The sequence below is a fragment of the Sinocyclocheilus rhinocerous genome, unplaced genomic scaffold (genome assembly GCF_001515625.1).
Source record: "Sinocyclocheilus rhinocerous isolate Xijiao unplaced genomic scaffold, SAMN03320098_v1.1 scaffold375, whole genome shotgun sequence".
Classification (NCBI taxonomy): domain Eukaryota; kingdom Metazoa; phylum Chordata; class Actinopteri; order Cypriniformes; family Cyprinidae; genus Sinocyclocheilus; species Sinocyclocheilus rhinocerous.
In genome coordinates, this window is record NW_015630043.1 from 71,788 (window position 1) to 83,623 (window position 11,836).

Sequence of the window (11,836 nt, forward strand, 5' to 3'; positions counted from 1 at the left end):
TTATATACTATATATATATATATATATATATATATATATATATAAACAACAATACTGACATTTATTATAATAAGAAATAAGAATGTTTCTTAAGTACAAATCAGCATATTAGAATGATTTCTAAAGGATCATGTGACACTGAAGACTGGAGTAATGATGCTGAAAATTCAGCAATCACAGGAATAAATTGCATTTTAAAATATATTAAAATAGAAAACAATTATTTTAAATCTTAATAATATTTTCCATACCTCTCAAAAACATTAAAACATTAAAACTTTTGAACGGTAGTGTTTGGATTTTAATGGTTTAATATTGAAAGTCTGGGTCTGGAACAACAGCAAGACAGCAAAATCGATAAATAAATGGCCTTTGAAAAGTAGAAAAACTAGAGGATGAAGCCACGGTCAAACGTTTCTGGGAAAGTTTTAATGTGACCTTCATATAACAAAAATAAAAAGTTGATATCTGTTAGTTGTAATAAAAATCAGCCCCTGGGATATACTGTAACAGTGCCCGTAGATGAAGAAACATCCTCATATGTCTCTGGCCATTGATTTCCGTGCTGGATTCTAGAGGTTTGAACAGCCGTTGGGGACTCCAGTGACATTATGACATCCGTTGACTGATTGCTTGACAGTCTGTACAGAATGAGTGCATATACAAAGAGAACACTGAGGAGGGAAACAATAGATAATATTGATAAGTGAGAGAAGAACACAATATTTTTCCACTATGCCACATCCTCAGAACTCAGGTAAGGGGCTGTGTGTTGAGGTGGGCCCTGTTTCTGTCACATACAGTACATCTCTTTCTTGTTGTAAGCTTCATTTCATTCTGCGGTTGCGAGTGGCCCTGCAGGATTCCTCACAAGCTATTAGAGAGAACCAGATGAGAATGTAGTGTTCACTTTTCCAGTGCTCATGTACTCACTGAGAAAACAAGACTGTTTCTTAAATTGCAGAAACACCTGCTGTAGAGTTTCATTTGAAATTGTCTGTGGTAATTATTAAATAGAACAAAGCACAGCAGAGGTTTGGGAGCTCGTCTTGAATCTGTCGTATTTAAATGTGTTGAGTGGTAGAATTCAGACTTCTCAGCTTACAGACAATCTTCCTTTTTCTTTTTTTTTTATTCTTTTAAAGAGTCATATCGTACTTTTCCCCCAAATAAATAAATTTGTATAGATAGACTTTTTAAGATCATTTCCCACACGGTTTCAGACCATTAGAATTAAATACTCTGTCTTGGATTTTGTTTTGTTTTGGATTTTTAGTTTAGTTTAGTTTAGTTTAGTTTAGTTTAGTTTTGTGTTTTGTGTTTTTTCTGTTTTGCTTTGCTTTCCATTCCACTTTCTGTTTTGTTTTGCTTTGTTTTTTACTTTTTTGACTACCGTGACTTATGTCCAGTTCACACAGAATGTGATTTTTGCAGTTAAAAATGTGAGATACAGGGAAGTGGAACAGAAAAAAACGCAATGGTCTAGAAATGTTTTTTTTTTAAAAGCTGAACTTCTTTTAACATGTCTTTTGCATATATTAGCATAGATAAACAATGGAAATGTAGCGCAGTGGAGCAGAAAAACACAGTCTGTGTGAACGGCCCCTAAGAAGATGAATTTTTTTTGAAGTGAATGCCTGTAGTAACAGATATTTTGGTGGAATTGCTTCCAATGGTTGTTACTAAAGGATGGCATCACCTCAAATCTGTGCTTGCTGCATTATTTATATTATCTTCTCACAGAACTCTGATCTAGTTTCTAATAATGGTGTTCAGTTTAGCTCAGGAACCTCATGCTGGTATAATCAGGGTCACCTTGAGAGAGCTACATATCAATTGCGTTTAAAAGACTTAGTCTTTGCAGGTTACAATGCCTTTGATCATTTAAAACATGATATACTCAAAAGAGATCATCAAAGAGCCTAAATTACATTCATTTTGTAAAACTTTAATACCTTGTTTAATTCAGATTTTTTCTAGCCTCAAAATGTCACACAGACATGTTTTGACCATTTATACTGTATATGTCTCTATTTATTTATTATTGAGCCTGGAATGGGTACTGCGTTTAATTTAAGCTGTCAATCATGATAATCATTCAGTTATTTATGTCTCATTGCATTTTTGCATATTCAATTGTTATATCATGATTAGCTGTGAGACCTAGTAACCACTTGTGTTTTTTTTTTTTTGGCCTCATTGATTAAAAAAAACAAAAATATAAAATAAAATAAAATAAAAAGTGGATTTGGTTATTTATTTCTCCATGGATTCTCTTTTTGGAAAGTAAAATGTTTATTTTTTTATATTTAATATTGTTTATGCTCTTTTGTGAGTGAATTAATGTCTATGGTTAATATTCAAGTTGCAACATTTGGACTACATCAATTGTCAGATTCATCAAGTACTTTTGAATGGTAGAATATCAAAAACCGCTATTTTAAAGAAATTATGAAGGAACCCATGGCTTGAGAATGGAAACTGCCTTCCAGTTTTTTAAATTACAAACTGATTTCTATAGGATGAGAAACCCCTATTCTCAGACAAAAATGTAACCTTTCAAAAGGTACTAGTATGTACCATTTAGTTGTAAATATGATACAAAGACATTCCTTTTAGACATTCACTTCTCTCTTCTCTTTTGGGATTGTCTACTTGGAAACGGCAATAATAATAAAGAGTCTAGCAATTTCTTCTGTTTTGTACGTATTACAATAGCATAGATATGCATAGATTAGTTGTTGGTGTTTTTGTTTTCTTTTTTTGAAGGGTATGAAAGAAATAATTCATAAAGAAAGTTTAATGAATGAGTGCTCTGGCAGACACTCGTGTGTTTAAATGTCAGGTGTAAGATGAGAGCCCATTATGGAAAATAAAGACAAGTAGCAGAGCAGTATGTGTGCTTCGTGTTTTGGGTTTCTTACTAAACGTCTCAAACTTCCATATGAGTAGTAAACTTTTTTAGTTTTATCTCTTTATATTCTAGGATCATTATGAGTCATATATTTTCTGCCATTTACAAGCCATTTGCTGTGCTGTTTATTTCAGGTTTCTGATTTCTTTGACAGCTTTTATCTTACCTCTTCCATCAAGATCTGTCATAATCTACTTTATACTTTTTATACCTGCAGAATTTATGCCAGAATTTAAAATCTGAATATTGTTGCATTACATTACAAAATAACAAACAAAAGTACACAAGCCTACTTTTCATGTAAAACGTTTCACAAAAAGAACGTTTTTTTTAAGGAATAGTTCACCCAAAAATGAAAGTAATCCACCTGACTTGAGTTCATCTAAAAGTTCATCCCCTGTTGTCCTCTCACATCCAAATCCATCTTTAGAACTATTTTGACTTGTAAACGATGCTTGATCTGTGCATATTTCTCTATCGATTCAGACGAGACTACTGTACTTTTTATTGGAGAAAACAATATTATAGACTTGTATTTTACCAGTAAGCAGTGTGTTTCTTATAAACTCACAGCTTTACACTTCACAAGATGAAGTCATGTGAATTACTTGTGGATTACTGTGATGTTTTTATCAGCTGTTTGGACTCTCATTCTGACGGCACCCATTCACTGCAGACGATCACTTTGTGAGCAAGTGATGTAATTCATCTGTTCAAATGAAGAAACAAACTGGACTGGATGGACTGAGGGTGAGTACATTTTCAGAAAAAAAACAAAGAGCATTTAAAAATGTTGTCAGTAGTTAATGTAATGAACTCCACCTACACTGTTAGACATTTCAAAGGGTTTTTACAGTAACTTACTGGCAACACTGTTGCCAGTAAGTTACTGTAATTAATATTTACAGTAGCAAACTGTATTTGATTTACAGTTGCAAACTGTACTGTTTTACAGTAAATTACTGTAAAAAATCCTATTCATCAGTATACTACTGTAACTTTTTTTTTACATGATGCAAAGGGTATTACAGTTACTTACTGTAAAGGGAATTTACAGTATTATACTGGGTGATATACAGTAAATAACCTTAGAAATTACAGAAATATGTATGGTTATGTTGCTAGGGCATGTGTTTGAGGAGACCTAACTTCATACATCCTCTACAAATCTAAAAAGAAGGAAGGTTGCAAAAACTTCTAAGAAAAGCAATGTATTTTCTGAGAAAAGCTCTAGACTCAAGTTTGCAGATGACATTTGATTTGATACTTTATAAAATGCAGTGATATTCATGCATTACTTTTTTTGGAATATCGTATGTCTTGGTGCCGTAAAGAACCAAGAAACATTACGCTGATTTGAAGAACGTATAATGTAACATGAATACCTTTTCAAAGGCAACCCAAGAACCCTATAAAGAATGGTTCCTGATAATAAGATGGTTATTTGCTAAACCTAATGTGCTGTAAAGAACCTATTTTTAATCGAGGCCTAAGTTTGAATGCTGTACAATTACCTGAATGGCTATACACATATATACACATAGATATATTCAAAGGCTATCATACTAAAAATCAGTATGTGTGAAGGCGATAGTAGCACCAATACTAAAAGCTCTTTTTTTTTTTTTTTTTTGCAGATATCGCTCAGAAGCCTAGATAATGACTTTTCTTCATGCTTTCTTTGCAAAGTTAAACTTTAAGAGCTGTTTTCTTTGGCTTCATCCAACATTTCAAGTCTTTTGAATGCTTTTGTGTAGACATCCAACTGTGAAGTATTTCACACCGTCTACTCTTTTTGACCCTTCCATCAATCAAAGGCAATAACTTTCAAGAATCACAGAATAACACGGGCTCCGGTTGCTCATCACTCGATTGTGAAATTTTACCTACAGTACCATTCCGTTCCTGCTGATTTTGTCCCATCTGGCACAATTCAATTAAGCATATGCTTGTGAAGTTTCAAATTGGAAAGTTTTAAGGTGCTAACTGTTCGGAAGAACATCACAATCTTGTTTTTGTCAAAGCGAGAAGGGGGCGCCACGGCAGAGTGGTTTATAGGTTCCCTGTCTGCTCTTCATTAAAAGTCTGGTTGAGTCTCATGTAGTGGCTGTGTTGTAATGAAAGGCTCACAGCAAGCACTGAGGTGGTAATCAGAAAGCCCAGACTCAACTGGTAACCAGGGCAACTGGAAATCAGGACTCATTTTTTTTCTCCCTCTCAGACTTTGTCACGGGGTGCTCAATGTCCATGGAATACTAATAACGTTTATTCTGTTTCGCTTGCCGCCAGTTGCGCTACACATCAAAACCCTGTCGAGAATAACGCGGAAATTGCGCGTGAGCAAATACATCATACACATCATCAGCCAATCAAATTGATTATTTAAATGACAGACCTTTCATCCAAACAAGCGCAAAAACAAAAACACCCCACCGCTGCCAATCATCATTTCTGGAAAAGAAGATTGTCATTGAGAGAACCTCTGTGCTCGTTTTGGTGAATAATCCTGGCTGAGGAAGGGAAATGGAAGGATTAAAGGGTAATCAAGCCCATGATGGATCTGGGACTGTAGAGCTCTCTGCAGTGCTGTTATAATCAAGTGCTCATATTGTATGGGCCTTGAGTGCAGGTTGACAAAAGGTGAATGATGTTCTAAGTGATTTTCAGGCACTTGTGCAGAGTGCATGTGTTTTAAAAGCTATTCAAGAACATTGTGTTAACAGTCATTATATGATATATATATATATATATCTCACACACACACACACACATATATATATATATATATCTCACACACACACACACACATATATATATATATATATCTCACACACACACACACACATATATATATATATATATCTCACACACACACACACACATATATATATATATATATCTCACACACACACACACACATATATATATATATATATCTCACACACACACACACACATATATATATATATATATCTCACACACACACACACACATATATATATATATATATCTCACACACACACACACACATATATATATATATATATCTCACACACACACACACACATATATATATATATATATCTCACACACACACACACACATATATATATATATATATCTCACACACACACACACACATATATATATATATATATCTCACACACACACACACACATATATATATATATATATCTCACACACACACACACACATATATATATATATATATCTCACACACACACACACACATATATATATATATATATCTCACACACACACACACACATATATATATATATATATCTCACACACACACACACACATATATATATATATATATCTCACACACACACACACACATATATATATATATATATCTCACACACACACACACACATATATATATATATATATCTCACACACACACACACACATATATATATATATATATCTCACACACACACACACACATATATATATATATATATCTCACACACACACACACACATATATATATATATATATCTCACACACACACACACACATATATATATATATATATCTCACACACACACACACACATATATATATATATATATCTCACACACACACACACACATATATATATATATATATCTCACACACACACACACACATATATATATATATATATCTCACACACACACACACACATATATATATATATATATCTCACACACACACACACACATATATATATATATATATCTCACACACACACACACACATACATATATATATATATATATATATATATGACTGAAGGACCCCACAACATCATATATTCCTGATTACTATCTTTGTGGGGACACTAGGACCCTATAGCAGTATACTACTATAAACAAGGGTGTGTGTGTGTGAAAACTTGGTATTGTACATTTCTTTGTTTATCCACTTAATTCCTTCGAATACCAATAAGATCACCCTTGAAAGAAGGTGTTTTATTCAGCCTCATGAAAAAAAAAGTTGCCTTATGAAATAGCCCTAATGAGCCTTAAAGTGGAATTGATTAAATGTACCCATATGCTTCACAACCTCCGTCAGTTTGGCACTGCACATAATTGGTCGTAATTAAAGAATTAAGTAGAATAAATTTAGGCACCGTAGTGCAAATCATTGCTCAGAATTCATGCTAAATTTATTTAGGAAGGGTGGCACTAGAGGACAAATATCTCATTACTACAACCAAAATTACTCCAATTTCAAGAATGCACAAGTAAGACTACATTTAATTGTGCCTCCACTGACGAGATTTTCAGTTTCTGTGGGGTTTAGTGGAAGTTGTCTAAATGTTTTCCATTATCATGAGCAAAAACCTACAGATCTATGCAGTAAAAAACAAATTAGAATTCAATTATCCTTTTTTTAATAATTATAATCTAATTTATAATATAATCTCTCTCTCTGTGTGTGTGTGTGCGCGTGTGCGTGTATATGTATACCTGGTATTTCCTACATTATGAGGACCAAATGTCCCCACACCACACGTATAGTAATACGAGTAAATTCTGACCTTGTGGAGACATTTTTTTTTTTGTCCCCCATGAGGAAACAAGCTTATAAATCGCACAGAATACATTTTTTGAAAATCTATAAATGCAGAGAGTTTTCTATAAGGGGTAGTGTTAGGGTAAGGTGATAGAAAATAGTTTGTACAGTAGAAAAACCATTACGGAATGTCCCTATAATGATAGGAATACCAGTTTGTGTATGTGTGTGTGTGTGTCGCAAACACTTTAAATTCAGATGTGCATAGTTATTAGGCAGATTACTACTACAGCTAAAAATGGGCAGAAAAAGTAAAAAATGACTATCAGAAAAATGCAGTACTCTGGAAATTTCCAAACTATTTAAGTGTGACCATGGGACAATCAAGTGGTTTGTCAATCTTAAAAAATGTGTTGAGAAAAAAAAGGTGCAAATTAACAGCGAAAGATCTGCAAAGAATCCACCAGGAACCCTATAACTTCCAGTGACACCATTTCCCAGAAACGCAACCTACCTGGAATCTCCTGAAGAAGGTGTCAGGTTCTCAAAGAATTTGCTAAGGCAAGGAAAACTGAAACACGATCCCCCGCTTAACAAAAATCACAAGCTAAAGCATCAAGATTAGGCCAAGAAATACATAAGGACTGATTTTTTCAAAGGTTTTATGGACAGATGAAATTAGTGTGATGGACCAGACAGCTGGGCCCGTGGTTGACTCACTAATGGACCCAGAGCACCAGTTCGAGTCAGGCGACAACAAGGTGAGGGTGGCATAACGATGTGGGCTACTATTATTAATGATGAGCTAGTTGGACCTTTTCTGGTTGCACATGGACTGAAAATGAACTCCCAAATATACTGCCAGTTTTTGGAAGACACTTTCTTCAAACAGTGGTACAAGAAGTGTCTGCAGCATTCAATAAGGCCACGATCTTTATGCATGACAATGCTCCAACACATGCAGCCAAGTTCTACTGTTTGGCTCGCCAGAAAAGGTTTCATAGATACAAGAATAATGGCCTGTGGCCCTCGTGTTCATCTGATTTAAACCCAGTTGAGAATGTGTGGGCCTTTCTCAAGCATGAGAGATTTGCAATACAAGAACAACACAAGTCATTGAAAAAAAGGTTGACTATACTGCCCACTGAATACTTTGAAAGGACATGATTTGTTTGTTTGATTAAACATTATTGTATACTATTACACATTGAGATAGATGAAGAAAAATCATATAATCTAACTGCCTAATAGGTTTGCACACAAATGTTTGATAGTACAATATTTAATATACTTATTGTTTTACACTGTTATACACATTATATATTAAATATTCAATTATATACGGTTACGGTTAGTTATTATTAATTTGATCTGATGTTCTTAAAAGTTAGAAAAAATGTAGGTAAGATTTGTACTTTGATAAAAATAATATGAATTTAGTTGGATTTCATTACATTTCAGTTCGCGACCTTAAATTTCAATTCAAATCGCAATTCTATATCCTGTTTGCCACAGTTCAAATGTAAAAATGTAATTGTATTTTGAAAGGCATTTACTATTCAATTTGGGATTTGGTGCACAGCCCAGCATAACGTTGCAGAAATATAAAGAAACTAATCGACAAATTATCCTGAATCTTGTCACATTATCGCATCTCGTCTGGTTAGGACACGCTGTTATACAACAGACAAAAAATCCATAATAATCAGCTGAACGGTTTTCCATCCTGTTCCGATCTGTGCTGGTTAATCTACGGCGATGACAAATGTCTAATTTGGAGCCTATATGCAATCTCGTGGAAAGAAGTGCGATTTTCTTTCCCCCAATCTGTTTATACATTGTACCAGCATAAGCAATGTTTATTAATATCAGCCTTTCATTTTCTATTATGTTAAGAGTATTCTGCTGATGTGGGTGTTTATTGATTTGATTTAAATAGCTATCTCTATGATGTCTAGGCTGATTTCTGCGCTCATTCATTTTAATAACGCCTCAGTTCTCCAGTGCAAACATCTGTTTATGGCTTGCCATATTGTTCATAAGTCAATACCTACATTTATGATTAAATCTGTCCTTTTGCATAACCTCTTCCCCTCTGTAATTCTCAAGGTTCAAGCAGGATTTACATGCATCATGAATGCCATTAATTATTTATTTATATTTCTGCATTGTATCTCAGGCATTACACATATAACAGCATGACAATTTTCTTGGTGAGTCTAATGTCATTTGCCCCAAAACAGGCTGCGGTGTGTTAAAAACCGAAAAGGCTGTGCTCTTGAATCACCGGTTTCAAAGGGTTTAAATCCTCTGAGAAATTTTACCATCAAGTGGGATTACTTCTTGAGCCAGGAATGAGGGAATCCATAAAGATTTAAGCTCTTTGGAGTGGAAGTACGGCTCTGTTTTTGCAGGGTGCAGGTCAATAATGTCACTCAAAAGAAAGACTGAGGGCACATCATTCAGTAAAGAGCCCACGACAATATTCATGCTTGCTTTGTTATCACGCTTGCTATTTTTTAAACACACAATTTTAATGCACATCAGTGTTTGCTCTAAATAGCATTACTTTTATATTTTATTAAATGTATAGCGTGTCCTTGCTATTTGGTCAAAAACATTATTTGAAAGTTTCACATTATTCACATCAGTGTTATTTTAGTATCATTGAGATACTGTTGTAGTTTTTAATAATCTGGAATCTGGAATTTTTAATAATTTGAATACTTTCCATTTTAATTTTAGTTAACATTTTAAGAATTCTGTTGATTGTTTTTGTCATTTTTGTTTTGTTATTGTTTTTAATAATCTGGAATCTGGAATTTTTAATAACTTTAATACTTTCCATTTTAATTTTAGTTAACATTTTTTTGTCATTTTAAGTACAATTTAACAATTTATATATGTATGTATGTATGTATGTATGTATGTATTTATTTATTTATTTATTGTTTTTTAAGTTCACTAAAATAACCCTGATTTGCATGAGGCAGTTTTGATAATGCCTGTGGTAAAATTGTAGTGTTGGTTTAGAAATAATTGTAGCTGGTGGAGTTAAAACTTAATATTGCACTAAACTAATTGCTGCACTGAACAGTTTGCTTAAGACAGCACAAAAATAAGCAGATAGATAAATTGTGGGCTAAAACAGAATTGATTTACATCCAGCTGGGAGAGAAACAAAGTCAATTTGAAGGATGTCTCTTTTTAAATCCATTATGCTGTGCTTGTGATGACCATCAGAAAACAGTAAAGTGAAGCAGACAATTAGTAAAAGAAAGTTGAATATGAGTTTTATGAGATTGGAATTTCCCAAAGCAAAAAAGCTGCAGAAAAACGCTTCTGAAGTCTGAAAGCCAGAGTTCAATTTATGATTTAGAATTAAGTTTTTATATATATTTTTTCAATGTCTGTTTTTTAACCCTCGTGTTGTATTCCAGTCATTTTGACCCCAAGAGGAATTTACTTTTTCTCGATAATGGTAGTTAACATTATTTTGCTCACACAGTGTATAACCAAAAAAAAAAAGAAAGAAAAAAATCTTTTAAATTTCATCAGCTGTCTGTCAACTTGATTTCTTTCCATTAGTACAGGTTTTGTATTTATTTTTGATCTGAGCTTATGCGCTTCAGTTTTTGAATGAATATTGCCAAAATTATCTACAAATAAAGCTTTTTTTGCCCAAAAACTGAGGTGCGTGAGCTCAGATCAGTGAGGCATTCAATCAATCAGTTCCAAAAAGAAATACAAAACCTGTGCTAATTGAAAGAAAACAAGTTGACAAAAAGATTAAATCCAAGATTTGGTGATAATATAGCATGATCGTTTTTGACCAGGAACACCATAAATTATTTTCTGCAAACCATAAGGGTTAAATGTATGTTTTATTTATATTTTGCAGTAATATAAAGCATATATTACCATGTACATATTATACCATGTTTCCTCTTGTCAAAAACCTGATTTATTTATTTGCATAAAGCTGGTAGAATTCATCCTGCACTTCCATATTCATATGCTTCAGACATTTTAACAGTCACCTGGAGAAGCATCAGTGAGGATTAGACAGTAGACAGATTGTAAGGCCATTCCTGGGTCTTTCTGGCTAATCGCAGGCACGTAGATCATTCAGCAGACATCGCACGAGTACTGGGTTACAGCTGAAGCAGGTGAGGATTGAGATGAAAATTGCTAGAAGATAGTGTGCAGTAAATCACATGAAAATGACTCCATTATGCTTGCAGGTCTATGTGTTAGTAAATATGCCAGTGGAGGTCACACGGTAATGGCACAGAGGCCAGGAAAATAAACAGAGGTCAGAATTTTTGCAATTTGCATCTGTGAGGGTTATAAAATCTTGAAGCTTTTAGAAATCATTTTGTCTTTTCAACA

General features: G+C 33.6%; 1 long non-coding RNA gene across 1 annotated transcript in view; it reads left to right on the forward strand.

Annotated features, from left to right (window-relative positions):
• The window catches only part of LOC107739902 (uncharacterized), a 9,618-nt gene extending 4,934 nt beyond the window's left edge, over nt 1-4,684 (forward strand). The window contains exons 2-3 of the long non-coding RNA XR_001640042.1: nt 3,466-3,468; nt 4,672-4,684. This is a non-coding gene — a long non-coding RNA (uncharacterized LOC107739902). The remainder of the gene's footprint in view (nt 1-3,465; nt 3,469-4,671) is intronic.
• Nucleotides 4,685-11,836: the final 7,152 nt, after the last annotated feature.